The sequence below is a fragment of the Mchenga conophoros genome, linkage group LG10 (assembly GCF_057382185.1).
Source record: "Mchenga conophoros isolate Kocher_MC1m ecotype Shallow Benthic linkage group LG10, M_conophoros_male_GT1.1, whole genome shotgun sequence".
In the NCBI taxonomy this organism is placed as follows: Eukaryota; Metazoa; Chordata; class Actinopteri; order Cichliformes; family Cichlidae; genus Mchenga; species Mchenga conophoros.
The window spans coordinates 25,912,231-25,927,799 of record NC_140535.1 but is presented as its reverse complement, the minus strand read 5'-3'; the positions used below and the strand labels follow the sequence as shown (position 1 = coordinate 25,927,799).

The 15,569-nt window shown below is 39.8% G+C and overlaps 2 long non-coding RNA genes across 3 annotated transcripts in view; one reads left to right on the top strand and one right to left on the bottom strand.

Annotated features, from left to right (window-relative positions):
- LOC146566049 (uncharacterized) overlaps positions 1-15,569 on the bottom strand; it is a 143,362-nt gene that overhangs the window by 98,664 nt on the left and 29,129 nt on the right. The gene's annotated exons all lie outside the window — the stretch shown is intronic.
- Positions 1,869-8,478, top strand: LOC146566050 (uncharacterized). Its single transcript, XR_014894180.1, has 2 exons — positions 1,869-2,472; positions 5,477-8,478. It is a non-coding gene; the product is annotated as an uncharacterized LOC146566050 (long non-coding RNA).

Here is a 15,569-nt window from a genome sequence, read left to right as displayed (position 1 = left end):
AGAATTATCTGAAGCAGTGACATGGAAATGGAAATAACATGGAAATAATCAATAGATTTAAAGAAGTCACTGATTAAATGATTGGCATTTTGCAGGAGAAAGAAGAGATTACAGTACCTATTTAAAGCCTTGATAATGCTTTTTCATGTCCATAAGTGTCTGCTTTGATTAAAGCCCGTTTATTCTTTCACCTCTGTGCCTGTGACAGAGTATAATCAAGCCCTTATACACCTGGACAGCTGGAGCTCAGACGCCAAATATTCATTCCTGTTATTCTTCTTTGAAGTTTCCTACCTGGGGAGTATGTATAGTCAGCGCATTGTAATGTCACAAAAACAGGCATGGACGTGTATGTCCACATCCACCATCGCTCTCGCCATGATGATGAAATTTACATCACTCTTACCGGAGTGGACCATAAAATTTGTGACTACACAGACACATCTGCAGAGAGCCTCAACCTGGCCTCACAGCTGCATGCTATAGTCACAACCTGTACACTCTTGATTTGTTTTGTGGGACATTCATTTTCCATTTTTTCCATGTTTCTCAACACAGTAGTTCCGGTATTATTTGTATCCCTGAACATGACTTTTCAATGACGCAATATCAGCAATATATCTTTTTTTCTGCAAAACAAAGAAATGCTGCTTTAGTACAGTAAATGAAAGAAATCGGTTACCACAACTCTTTGGGGCAGGAAAAAAAGAATTTTCTAATATAGTGGAGAACAAAACACGACGTTTTCTGTCATTTAATCATTTATCTATAACTTTGGTGTCTGAATGACATAAGGGAGGGTTAACTTTGGTATAAAAATGTATAAAAATACAGTTAAAAGTCCAAAATTTATGCCCTCTTTCACATATAGCTGTCCAGTGGGTCAGATTAGAGTCTCTGCCGGTCGATCTTGGCCCCTGGGCCTTACGTCACAGAGGATTAAGTTGAATTGAGTTTAATGCCAGAGATCCATGTTTGAGTCTTGCATATCAGAGATTTTCACACATCATTTTTATGATTTTTAATATGTTATTAATTACAAAAATTTCACTTGTTTAGGTTTAACCATGAACAATTATTTCAGTGAATATCAGAGTACTTTATTAAGTTAGTTCAGTCTGTTACTGTTCTTATTGTCTTGGAACAACTGTAACAAATGAAATAATGCTGTCATGGTGAGTGCTGTGTGGCAGGCAGGAAGGACGATCCAAATGCAGGACTCACGGATGGAGGGAAGCGCAGTTTTATCATTGGGAAACTTTAATACAGAAAACAAAAGCGAAGCATAATAACTAGAGGACTCAAGGAACTGGAAAACAAGAAATTTCATCTAGAAACTATACGGAAACTAGGAACACGGAGGAAAAGCACCGCACTGAGGTGGTGTGTGAAGGTTAACGACGCGAAAACAAGCAGGGGGAGACTGAGGACTAAAATACACAGGTAGGATCACGCGAGGATGGGGAACAGGAAGAAACACAGCTGGGACAAATCAGACATAATGAGACAAGGGAAGGCAAAGCTAGATACACTGGCGTAGGAGACAGACTATCAAAATAAAACAGGAAATATGCCTCTTAATGCACAGACACCGACTCAGAGACACAAGCTTAACTCTACGACATAACTGATATGGTAACAGAAGGAAATAGCTCAATTATAAATATCAATAATATTACAGAGATGAAATTTGACATTTGACTCTAAACTGTAAAACTGTAAACTGTAAAACTTAATTTGCATCAGGTTAATCATTAACAACTAAGAAGGTAGACGTAAAGAAAATGCTGAGGTTTGCAACTGTTGCTCTTCTTTAAAAAATGTGTTTTCTTGGTCCTCTACAAAAAAAATACTTGCTTCTTGTTACAGGAAAAATGATTCTATGTTTCTTTACCTTCTTTTAAATGTACAAAGATGCCTTTTGTCTGCCCTCTCCCTATGGTTAGATTAGTTTAGAATTATCTTTTTAGACTTTCCCAGCAAACACATCTTGTTTCTGGGACATATTGTTTTAGATTGTTTTATCTTCCCTAGCTCTCTGCTGACGAGACTAGCACCATATATGGAGTTGTTTTATTTTATCTGTTTATTATTTGTTATCCTGTTCTCACTGTCTCTGTGCTCTGTGCCTATAAAAATTACCAAGCCACTGTGCATGGTGTGAGTTGTTCTTAGCAGCTCACCCGTGTACACGTTTGATAAAGAAAGTAACTTTGTCTCATTGTGTCTTTATTTCTCCTGGGTTTTTTACAGAGTTTTCCCCCAACATTTCTTGGTCCTTCGAGCCGGATCGCCTCCATCGTGTCCCATCTCCGTGACCAGTCCACGTTGTTCGTCTGTCGACAGCCCACACACTAGGTGTGTGGTCAAAGACCAAGGGCGTTAAATTCGAGTCTTGGCCAACGTTCTTAGAAAGCGACCCACGGTGGTGGGGCCCGATCGAGGTGGACCAGACCCGGCGACACTGACCAGGTAGATACAGACACACTGACACAATCTTGCGTAAAAACGTATTTTAAATTCAGGGAATTTAAAATAGCGAAAGTAGCTCGTCGCGACTGGAAGCTCCCCACTTCTGTGGGTTTAAAGTAGCTCGTCGGCTGGTAGCTTGGAGCTCGTCGACTGGAAGCTCCCCACTCTTGTGGGTTAGGTTTGGAGCTCTGGGTAGCTCCCCCAGCTGGGTCAAGGGAATAAGTAGCTCGTCTACAGAAAGACTGGCAGCTCCCCTTTATTATAAGGGTTCCGATCGCGCGAATAAGTGTGAATGTGAATGTATGCGTGTGTATTGTTGTAACTAACGGAGCAAGCTGAATTTTCACGGTCCGATAAGAGACTGAGCTGCTCCTACTGTGTTTTTCTTTTACTGCTATTCACTGACGTGCTGGTGAGTTGAGAGAACGGTCGAGTTCCGTCTCGTAAAGTTCACACCGCTTTTGGAAATAGTCCGAAAGTAGAAGGGCGTGTGAGCAACCACTCTCGTCTCTAATACCAGCGAAGGTGATAGCAGCTGTATTGTGTATATATTACTTAAACAAAAATAAGTAAATACATAAATAAGATGGGTAATCAAGCAAGTGAAATTAAAACTCACTCCTGCTGACGAGCAGTGGTGAGAAAAGAAAAGTCCAGACGCCGGACAAAAACAGTGTCTGTAAACTGAGAGATTTAAGAAAACAAAATATAAACAGTCGGGAGAACAGAATCCAACTGCCAGTTTAGTAAAACCAGACGACGAGACACTGTGCAGTTCCCACAATCCTTTTAGTAAACCATCACCCATTCCTGCAGCCGCATCTGCAGCAACACCCATATCAGGAAGAACATAATAATCCCTTATTAGGTGAAAACTAGAGATCAAAGTAGTTTGAAGTAGTTTAAAAGGGTTGAAAACAGACCCCACTGAGTAGATATAAATATAAAAAGTACGAAATAAAGATAAACAAAGGGAAAATTACAGTAGAAATGATCTTTAGAGTATTTGAAATTAATAATAGCAAGGATAACAACCTGTAAAGTGATATTATCAATGAAACACAGTTGGCATGATGACCATGCCCAGCATGTATAAAATGAATATAAAGCAAATAATTCACACGAAAATATTTTAATAAAATAAATAAGGTATATTAAGGCTGTGTCATTGTTCAGCCAAGGACAGTGTGTGAAAAGGTAACTGTCTCCACCCTGGGAAAAGGATGATTCTGCAGGTCATCTGAAGCCCTTGATGGATACAAAATAAAATATAAATAATATATTATAATAGAACTGCCTGGTCCGCCATGCAACAGAGAGAACAAATGTGACCGCAGATTGGATGAATTCTAAATTATCTGTTTGCTGAATAAGATGATCCTAACTAACAAATTGGCTCAGTAGTAGTATAATGGTACACACTGATAAAATATTATAATATGCTATTGCTGTTATATAAGACAAAGAGGATAATATTAACAATGACATAATATTAATATGAAGAGGCACCTTAATCGGTTATGATGTGAGGTGGATAATTGTTAAGCAGTAGTCTGCATCAAGCTTAAGGTTTGCTGAAACTCAGTGTAATGACATGTGAGATGAAGACAATACAGAGAATAACTAAACTAATGAAGTGCATAGAGGCACTTGACCAGCTTGAAACCTATCATCCTAGAATGACACATTGCTGAGATATAGAGCACACCTATAATAACAACCAATAAGCAAAACCCTGTAGACAACAGCTACAACTACAGGATTGAGAAGCTGAATTAAATATGTAGACACTGCTAAGCTGATGAGCATGTTCCACATTTTCTTTTCTTTTTTGTTTCTTTTAGAGCAGAAGCTGCTGTAACACACCCAAAGAAAGACTCTAGGTCTGACCAACCGTCTCAGTCATGGGCAAAAAGATGTCAGTCAATAAAATTCTAAAAGATAATTTATTGACAAAAAATATATCAAGAGATAAAGGATAAAACAGTCCAGTGTCCCACTTAAGAATTGTATAAAAACACACAGTCCCAAGGCCAGAGCCAGCTATGCCACACAGCCAAGTTGCACCCCACATGTTGCCTCTAACAGGGTTAGAAGTTGTCCTTGGAGACCCACCACCCTGCAAGCATATAGTCAGTGGTCACTCAAGCCTCTGCAACTCTGCTGCCTTTAGGCTGTGGCATATAATAGGCCCTGGACTGCACAGAGAGACAAAACGACACACCTAATATAAAATTCATAGGGCAAAACCCATCCATCCCAAACATATCTGATTTCATCACATTACATACCTGCACAGAGAGACAAAACAACACAACAGTGTTTGTAGTGTGGGCTATAAGAAGACCAGTGTATCAGTGCAATCAAGTACACCTGCCTCTAATTAGTCCAACCCCATTCCAGCCATTGGCTCACCAAAAATGTGACACACACAAAACCACTCCCAACCCAGTGCAACTTCACACAATAATATGGAGCTGAATTAACACAGGCACATTAGTCTACCATGTTACAAGCTGCATGCTATTACAAGCCAACATATGCAGACTTCTGCCTTGTTCGGGTGGCAGCATTTTTCTTTTTTTTCTTTTGTGTCCTGACACGTTTATGTTTTTTGGTTTTGTTTGATTATTTTGTTGGTTTTGGAAATGAATTTAAACGAACTTGTGACCATACTTGAGAATCACAGTGACACATAGTGATTAGGCATATGATTGAAAAATGCCTAGGTTTAGAGCTGTGAGCTATGAGCTGTGAGCAATGCAAAGTTAAATATATATATTTGTATAAATGGGAAACAACCGTAACTTGAAAGTTTGAAATGTGTGAGATCCATGCATTGTTTGAAGAACTAGAAATTATCTAAAACTGCCTTAAGTGAAAATGTAGAGTTGCATCTATTCTCCCAAACAAAAAAACAAAAAACAAAAAAAGGGAGAAGAAGCATTCTGTAACTTAAAAATAAGGCTGACTGTTGACAACAGACTAAAACACTAATTCGCAGGTGGCTATCAGGAACAGAGAGGCGAGCAAAGTCACAAACACCAAGGCCGCAGACAGCCACGCAGAAACAGCAGATAACATAGAGACAACGCCTGCTAGAACCGTGGAGAGGAAGGTCACTTCACACGAGATTGTTGCGCATGTGAAATACACAAAGATAAACAAATAACCATTTATATAGACAGCCAGTATGTTTTCTCTGCTGTGCATCATTTTGCAAAAAATCTGGAAAACCAGAGGAATGATTACACCAACTGGCAAACCAGCATGCCAACCTCTTACAACGCCTACTGACTCTTTCATTACTACAGGCAACAATTTTGCTGACAGAGCAGCAAAATAGGCGGCACAACAGGCAAACATCACATTGATGGCAGTAAACACACATCAGATTCCACTGGATGTGTTGAAAAATGAACAAAAAGCAGCAAGCACAGCAGAGCAGGCAAAATGGCTAAAACACGGTGCAGTTCTGACAAACGACTTAATGATGTGTTATGGCAAGCCAGTGTTGCCAAAATTCCTCCACAAAATGGCGGCATTAGTGACTCATGGCTGTACGCATTTGTCAACGGGGGGACTGACCAGTATTGTCAACTCTCATTTCTACACTGTAAATTCTACACTGTAAATTTTGAAACCTCAGCAAAACAATTTGTCAGAACGTGCATGACGTGTCAAAAATATAATGCTCAGGGAAACCTGAGACCACACAATCCATATGGACTTTATTGAGCTAAATGAATGCCAAGGGTAAAAATACACCCTAGTGGTTATAGATGTATTCTCAAAGTGGCCAGAAATCTACCCAGTGAAAAAGGCAGATACAATTTCAGTAGCAAAATGTATGTCTAAGTTGTAGGAAAATAAAGAGATGATTGTAAATGACGAAGAATGTAATGATGTCTATCAAGTGTCTTGCAGATCACAGCCTGGTGACTGGGTTCTGATCAAAGTGCTCCAAAGGAAAAACTGGAGCTTGCAAAATAGCGGAACGACCATCTTGCATCCATCAGAGCCAGTAAGTGAAGCCATCTAAACACAGCTGACGGCAGGCTTGCCCACTTGTTGTGATCTCGCCCGGTGGAGGGGTCAGCTTTCCTGGCCGGGGGGTCTACTCGCGACAGGAGGGTGTGTCCCGTCGTCATGAGGTGGTGGCTCTTAACAACTGCAGCGGCCCTGACCATGGCCGGGCTCCTCACCTTTGCTTCCGTGAGGGACAACAAGTCACGTTATATGGAGAAAAGGCAGACACTGTATGACAAAGGAAAGTACACCAAGTTTCCCCATGGCTATGCCACTAATTTCTGGTGGCAGTTTATGAACACTACAGCTTACTTGAATAATAAAACTGACTGCTATGCAAATACATATACACTTTCTGCCCACCGAGGAACGAGAGGAAGTGTATGGACTGTTCACTCAACGAAACCTGTGCCAGTAACGCGACACTGATGAGCCTCAACTGTCGCTCCAACTACAGCTACCGAATGATACTACAAACAAAGACTCATTACCAGACAGGATGTGCACGGACGGCACCAAGCAGTAAAGGAACCAGAGTTTCGCATCTGAGGAGGAGTGAAATTCTTACAGAGCTTGATCCCCGGCATTGGAGTTGCCGAGGTGCGGGATCATGTGGAAATCAACCGATATGCTCTGCTACGACACATCAACTTGACTAAGACCCTGGGAACCGCCTTAGCAGGAGAACAGCAGGCCATCAGAACGATGGTGCTGCAGAACAGACTGACACTAGACCTGCTAACAGCATCACAAGGAGGAGTTTGCAAGCTGATCGGGGAAACATGTTGCACTTTTATCCCTGATGGATACGAAACTGGAGGAGACATTTATAAAACTTTGCAGAATTTGTCCATTCTGCAAAAATATGTCACTGACCACACATCTGGAGCAGCTACACCGCCATGTCTAAGAGTAATGATTTCAAAGATGATAACAACTACAATGACTGCTTATGTTGCCGTGCCTAAAGAAGAACAGCATCCCGTTGCAATTCTGTTAGAGGAGAACTTGTAATAACTGCTAATGAATGACGTGGTGATTAAAAATGACTTCTGCCTTTTTCAAGTGATCATGCACTGATTAACACATTAGTAGTTTATGCAGGTACAATATAAGGTTTTCACCCTTTTATTTTTTGAAGTTCTCATCCTTTATTTTTTGAAGTTTTCATTTTAAATATGAAGTTTTCATTATTTTACATATAAAGTTTTCAATTTAAGGTTTGCATCATTTTAAGTATAAGGTTTTCATCCTTGTATTTTTTTTGAAGTTTTCATTTTACATATGAAGTTTTCATCATTTTTAAATACAAAGTTTTCATTTTAGTTTTCATCCTTTTATTTTTTGTAGTTTTCGTTTTAAAATATAAGGTTTTTATCTTTTATTTTTTGTAGTTTTAGTTTTATTATTTTTTCTTGTTTATTCCACTTGTTATTTCAATTACTATGATTTTCATTTACTATGTTTTTCTTTTTATTATTTTCTTTTGTTTTATTCTTTAGACCAGATGACTTCCATTTCTGCTATGCTGACATTTTGAAAATTAAAAAATTGCTTAAGATACTTAATAAATAACCTTCACAGACAATTGTTGTATACATTTAAAATAAGTTAAAACAGGAGGGAATGTTACAGGAAAAATGATTCTATGTTTCTTTACCTTCTTTTAAATGTACAAAGATGCCTTTTGTCTGCCCTCTCCCTATGGTTAGATTAGTTTAGAATTATCTTTTTAGACTTTCCCAGCAAACACATCTTGTTTCTGGGACATATTGTTTTAGATTGTTTTATCTTCCCTAGCTCTCTGCTGACGAGACTAGCACCATATATGGAGTTGTTTTATTTTATCTGTTTATTATTTGTTATCCTGTTCTCACTGTCTCTGTGCTCTGTGCCTATAAAAATTACCAAGCCACTGTGCATGGTGTGAGTTGTTCTTAGCAGCTCACCCGTGTACACGTTTGATAAAGAAAGTAACTTTGTCTCATTGTGTCTTTATTTCTCCTGGGTTTTTTACAGAGTTTTCCCCCAACACTTCTGATATGTGATCCTTTAATACGGAAATTTTATTGTATTCTATTCTTAGTGATGCCAAAAAAGGAACAATTTGTGTCCATGAACACCAACAAACATTACTTTTTTCTGAATGTTTCAAGAACTGCTGTGAAATCAGGCTAAGAATTTACGTCAATCCGCCAACTACGCATGAACTCCAGGAGGTGGACATCAAACAGACGTCAAGAAAGTGTAACGGTGACGACTACTCGGCTGTCATGTCTCCAGCTGTCACTGTCCGTGACAGAGTACAATCAAAGCTTAAGAATCCCACGTCACACTTTATTTATTAAAACGACAATACAGTGGAAAAAAACATACACGTATGTCTGCAAAATATAACAACTATGTATTTAGGACAAAAATTTATATATCCTCCAAATCCAACAGCCTTTACAGTAAGACAGCCCCATAGCAAATGAAGTTAAAACAGAGCTGCTGCAATGTCTGAGATTCTAAAACCTGCAGATTAGTCTCAATCTAAGACCCTAAATAATACCAATCAGAAGAATCATGAAGTCATCATGACCAAGTATAGATGCAAAATTTGCACAGGGATTCAAGGAGAAATCATCATTAGTCAGTAAATGGTTTAATCTTTCTTTTTTTTGACAAAGAAAAAAGGTTCCCTGCAAGATCCCAGAAGTCCAATAATGACTAAAAATAATCAAGGGAGATGCATCCATCCATCCATCCATCTATTTTCTGCTTATCTGGGGCTGGGACATGAGGGCAGCAGCCTTAGCAAGGATATTCAGACCTCCTTCTCCCCAGCCACCTCATCCAGGTTATCCAAGGGAACCCAGAAGCATTCCCAGGGCCAGCCGAGAGATATAATCTTTCCAGTCTATCCTGAATCTGCCCCTAGGCCTCCTTCCAATGGGAACACCTCACCCAGGAGGCTTCTTCTGGGGGGACTTCAGTGGATTTCACTGCTACACTACTTAGCGCATAATATATACATGAAATATATTTGATAATGCAATCTTCATTTGTCCTCTATTTTGATCATCATAAGCCAATAAAAGAATCCATTTTCATGCAATAAAAAAATATGAACTAATCATGACGACAGGAGCAGGTTTTCTCCTCTATGCCAGAAAAAGCACTTGGCTGTGTCATTGTGGCTGTGTCGGCCATCTCCAATAGCAGTCAGCATATTTGGAAGCTTGAAACTAACAGTACATGTTTACATTTTAGGCACTTAGCTGTCACTCTTATCCAGAGCAACTTACATTGAGTGCAGCGGGGGAATAAATTATCTTGGATCAACACGATTGTAAACAACCATTTAAAAAAAGGAAAGAAAAAGAGTAAGTTGAGAATGCCTCGTGCCTTACTGTACACACGATCTGTATTAATACAGTAACAGGCAAATTTGAATTTAACTAGTCAACTCGCATCAAAGACCAAATGTGTCACTCATAAGTTAATAAATGCATCTCTTATTGTTTTGTTAACTAACTACTCAAGTTTTAAGACCTTATCTATTTTGTGTATGTTTTAAAGGCATCCGTGAATCTGGCATCCCTCCCCTTTTTCAATTCTTTCACTTCTCATTAGTACACTGCCAGGCCCGGGAGCCGCTGCCAGTGCCCTCCAAGGCCTTCCCCAACCGCAGCCAATTCATGTTTAAGCCATTCACCTTTATCTACTAAAAACGCTGTAAATCCTAAAATGAGGACATGGGCCCAGCTAGTGAATCTATCTCCCCTGAGATAGACTTAGGGCCTTACCCATGGTATCCCTGGATTACACTGTCTGACAGCTCCAGCCATGGATGAATGGAGTTTAAACGGGTAAGATAAACACAGAAATGTAATATGTTCTGTAATTATTGCTTATATGCAAAATATTATGTGATAGTCATCCGTGCAATGACAAAGATTTAATTCATCAGAACTTCCTATGCAAAAAGAATTATCATGGTTCTGAACTACAAAGGGAAAGGATGAAGGAAGGGGAGGAGCGAGCAGAAATAAGCTGAGCTCCAGTTAAAGGCGCACACAATACACTGCATCACTCAAGGTGTTAATGGTTTCACTATGAGAAACATAATGAATAGCAAGTATTCTGCATGTTGCCTATTTATTTGCCCGCATCAGGTTTGAAATTATTTATTACAAATTGTAATGAATACAACAATTTGTTTTAAATATATAAAAATTGGAAGCCTGTTATTTTGAAACATCAGTCAACAGTGTAGAAAACAGAGCAGGTGAGCAGGACTCTGCAGGAGTCTTGAAGGACATGAACTCCTGAACTATGGTACTAGAAACATCAATGCCACTGGAGGAGGACCAGGAGGAGTAGTGTGTCCTTGAAATGGCTTTGGCACTCTTGCAGTGATGTCTGCACACTCCTCCTCTGTCTGTGTGTGTATCATCTTGCTCCCTATTACTTTATATTTATCCATCTCCTCTTTTATCTGTCTCTAATAGCCCATCTGTCACCTTCTGTCCTTCCCTCTATCCATCTTTCGCTTGCTTTCTCTCTCCATTAGTAACTATCCATAAAGTCTTTGCACTAACTGACCTCTACAAACTTTTCATTAATGCCCGTGTCCCCCTGATTGCTTTGAGCATGCGTGAACACAAAATAATGCCAACACAATTATACTGTATACACTGTATATGCATGACATCCATAAAATGTGTTTTTGCACAAGTGCAAACACACACTAGAGCGATAAACACAGAAACACACGTACTGCATACATTCACTCATTGATGCACTAACATGCATTACCATTATTTCACTGATCTGAAGAAGTGTAGCATAAAGGAGCAGAAGATAAAGTGCTAAGGTTGCTTTGTTCTCCTCCAGCCCTGGTACAACTACTAAACATGCCTCCCGGTGAATTGTGAGCTACTAGCAAGAGAACAGCCAAAAAGGATACTAAAAATAGCACAGTGGTTTGTTTTAGTCACAGGAAGTCAATCAGAGTTGAGTTGAGTAACGGGCAAATAGGAGGAGATTTTTTCTTACGGTCATCGTGGACTGGGTCTATTTTTCTATGACTATATATTGTTATACAGTGAGGAGGAAAAAGATCTTGCATGTTCCTACTCTAAACAGCCTTCTACTACAAAGATCATCCCTTCGATCGCAGATGCATTAGTCTCCATCTTCTCCTCCTCACACAATCTTAGAGCTCTGCTGCACTCGTGGGAGCTGGAAGGCAGCATTATTTTTATTTATTTTTTTTTTTTTACACATGACAAGGCCATGAAATATGACACTGACGGGCAGAAGCTGCTGCCTGTACAGATACAGAATATAGAACGGGGTTTTACAAGCCAAACCGTTCTGACGTGACGGAACTGCTGGCCATCGCAGCTGCTGAGGAGATGGTAGGTAAAGATGCCAATTCTGTCACGCCACGCTGTATGTAAATGACAGCCCACGTCAGTCAAGCACGGAGAGCTGAAGAGATCGAAAATGAAGGGAGGTGTGAGGGTGTAGACAGAAGGAGAGGGGAACACTGACATACTGGTCAGTGCTTTTTAATGTCAATTAAAAAGCAGCACCATGACAGGAAACTTGCCATAAAGCCAGGGAGCTGTGACGGTGTGACTAATGGCAAGGACAGACCAATGCCTCGCCTACATCCCTCTTTGCTCCATCTTGTCTTTATGCGCTTCTCTCTCATTTTCTTTCCAACTAATTCTAATAGTTTCTCTCATCTTGCAGTTACTCTCAATTTCTTTCCTTTTCCAATTCCTTAACCTCTTTGCGCTCTAATTTCTCTCCCCGACCCTCAAGGCCAAAGATGTGAAGAACATGGATATGGATGTGGCCTTCACATGAGTCATGATAATGGCTGTCCCTGCTATTGACCCCTTCACCTCACCTTTCAGGTCTGCCGAGAAAAACCAAATGCCAACTCTAATTAGCATAGAGCCCATTAGCTTTCCTCCAGTAACTCGAAGAAGAGAGACAGGCTCTGAGTCACCTTATTACACGCAGAGTAATTGGGGATTTGTTTCTGGGCTTCACACCTCAAGGACCTCAGTTCTAAGGCTCACATAGCTGCCCTTGTAAATATGTTTAGCTCATATAGATCATTGTAAGTGAACAAACACACAGGTCATATCACTCAAATGTCTTTTGAAGTTTATTCCTTTAAATGTCTGATTTCTTTGTTCTCCAGTGTTCCAGAAAGATTAAATAATATAAAACAGATGTGCATTAGATACACTGATGTTGATCTGTTTTTAAATGCTCTTGGTAATTCTAGAACACAAAGTCTTGTTTTTATAGCCATCCAAAGTTATGGCTCTCACAAAGAAAAATGCACTAATCTTCCAAGATCAACAGTCAGAAGCTTGATGTCCATTTTTTTTTGTCTTTCTGGGAGAGGTAGCAGCATCGTTGGAAGGACAGGCTAATCATGTCCCACTATCAAAAGAAAGTGAAATACTAGGATTTGATCAAAGCTCATGTCAAAGGATTGCAAGCATCCTTAGTCCCTATTGAGAGCTAGGTTGCCGTGCTTCCCCAGCATCATAAGTGTGGTGTTATTTACAGAACAGGTTTGAAACCCAAACAGCTAGAGAAAACCACCAAGGAGATCACAAAGGCAGTAGAGATCAGCTCAAAACAATTGTAGCTGACAAGAGTCCAAAGCTGAAGTGCTGCTGGAGGTAAAAGCTAATTTAGTCTTCAGTGCCCCACTCAGGCGAGCCACACAGATGATATCTGTGGATAATGCAGAGAGTTCCCATTAAGACGAATGCTGAGCAGCCTAAGAAACATAATTAAAAGGAGGAAGTTACAAAACATATCTTAAGTAGTAGTCCTACAAAATGTCCTAATAATTTAACTACAGTAGGACACTTAAGAACACCGGCGGCCGGGTTATATGTGGTGTAATCCCAAGGCACTGAACTGAAACTTCTTAAATACATTTACAACATTTATAATGATATAATATGACATTAAAGGCATTAGGCACAGGAATTCAGTGGATTATAGCCACCACATTGTGAGTCAGGAAAACTGATTTATGAATCCATTTGTTTGCAAATGCAAATTTGAATCTTTACAAATGTGGCAGATGAACCTGAGGAATGCAGCAACACAGAAGTCACAATCACTGTCTGCTTTTGCAGGAATGATGGCAAATAAAGTGACACAATCTTGGACAGATAATCAGCAAAAGAGCCCCTCAGTGTTTCACAGCCTCAATCAAACACAGCCACGCAGGGTCTGATCTCTCAGGTTGTGGCAGAATGTATTTCACTGGGTGTTTTTCTGTTGTTCTATGTTTCAGTGTCATTTCTCCTCAGTGTAATAGGAGATATGACAACAGGTCGGCGTGAACGAAGCTCAGACAGGATGGCCCCTGCTGCCTCGCTGTTACAGAAAGCAGACAGAATGAAAAGATGATTGGTTTCTCTGAAAAGTCTGAAGATGGTTCGGCGCGGTGTTCAGGTAAATATTAGATTACAACTGAGCATTCTCAGTGGGCTTGTGTGAAATGTATCCACTTGTAAGGAAAGGGGTCATTTGCACTAGCGTAAAGGAGATTTGGCCCGATGAAGGAGAATGAGCGGCTCTTGATACAGATGCATTTCTGACAGTTTCACAGTAGATGAAAGGACAACCAAAAATAAATCTAAGGAGGGACTGGTCTTAGGGGGTAAAATTGTAACATTCTGAATTTTCAATGAATCGATTGCTAGTATATAGCCTGTAGTATAAAAATCACATGTCGGTCAGTAAAAGAAACTAAATGAAGTTTAAATTCTGGAAGCAGAAAAAAAAAGGACAAAGAAAGAATCTGGGCTGCTCTGTGCTAAACTAAAGGACTGCAGTAGGAACTGAACAGCAGTTCACATTGGCACACATCTAAAATGCACACAAGGATACTAATAATATATCCACTTAAAACATTTTCGAACCTGAATATTTTGCTGACACTGTTAGAGTTTGTATTGTTGATTGTCATTTATGCTTAGAAATATTTAACCATAGATGCTTAGAGGTGTATAATCAATTGTGTAGTGATAAGTTGTGTGATCTTTAACAGGCTACAGAGGCTTGGTGTGTATTCCACACTAGAATGCACACCTATATCCTGGGAGCATGGGAAAGTTCGTACCTTGTCTTAATTGTTTTATGGTAGGATTAACGTAGCTACGTCTGTTCTAGTCTAAGTGCTTTTCTGTTTAGATGAACTGCTGGACTTCCTCACCGGGGGGGGGTCTAGTCTACCCTCTTCCTGACCAAGGATGTTTGACCCTTTGATCAGCAACACACACACACACACACACACACAGGCAAGGTACTCTTTGTTTGTATGTAGACGTCGTATGTTAATGAACCTATGCATATTCATGTAACCTCAATAAAAGGACAGTGGTACGGGAGGACGGACGAGAGCGACTGGGGTCAAGCGAAGGGACGGCGCTCTGTCCGGTCTCTCCCGTGCACGAGTAACATGAAGAACTTTGCCTATTTGTGTCTTGCTTAGCAGTGTAATTATATTGTCTTCAACGTTCCAGCGGATGGGTTCAAGCTACAAACCTATCAGACACAGAAAGAAAAATCAACACATCAACAGATTTAGACTGATCCTCCTCCCACAGATATCCCACTCTATACTAAACAGACTGAATGAAAGCAAACCTTTGGTGTGGGCATTTGTAATGCAGAGCTACTGAATTATTAAACATATAAACTGCTTCACTAATTTCATGTGAGCTAGATGTAAGTTTTTATTGAGGGGAGCCATTATGTAGGAAAAATAACAGTAAACCTGCTGATATTAGACTCACATGTTCAAGCAATAAAAGCAACAGCATTTTGCTTTTAGTATATTTTTTTGTTGTTGTTTTTTTTGTCACTTTTAGGCCTTAAAGACTGCAAGCTCTAATATCAAACTGACACATGGGGACATTTTCTTAAATGGTGGTTGACTATCTAAACAGTAACAGTGTCTTATGCACCAGATGGTTAGTGAAAGTGGGCAGCTGAAAGAGGGTCCTCTGGACCAATCAGTCGCATGG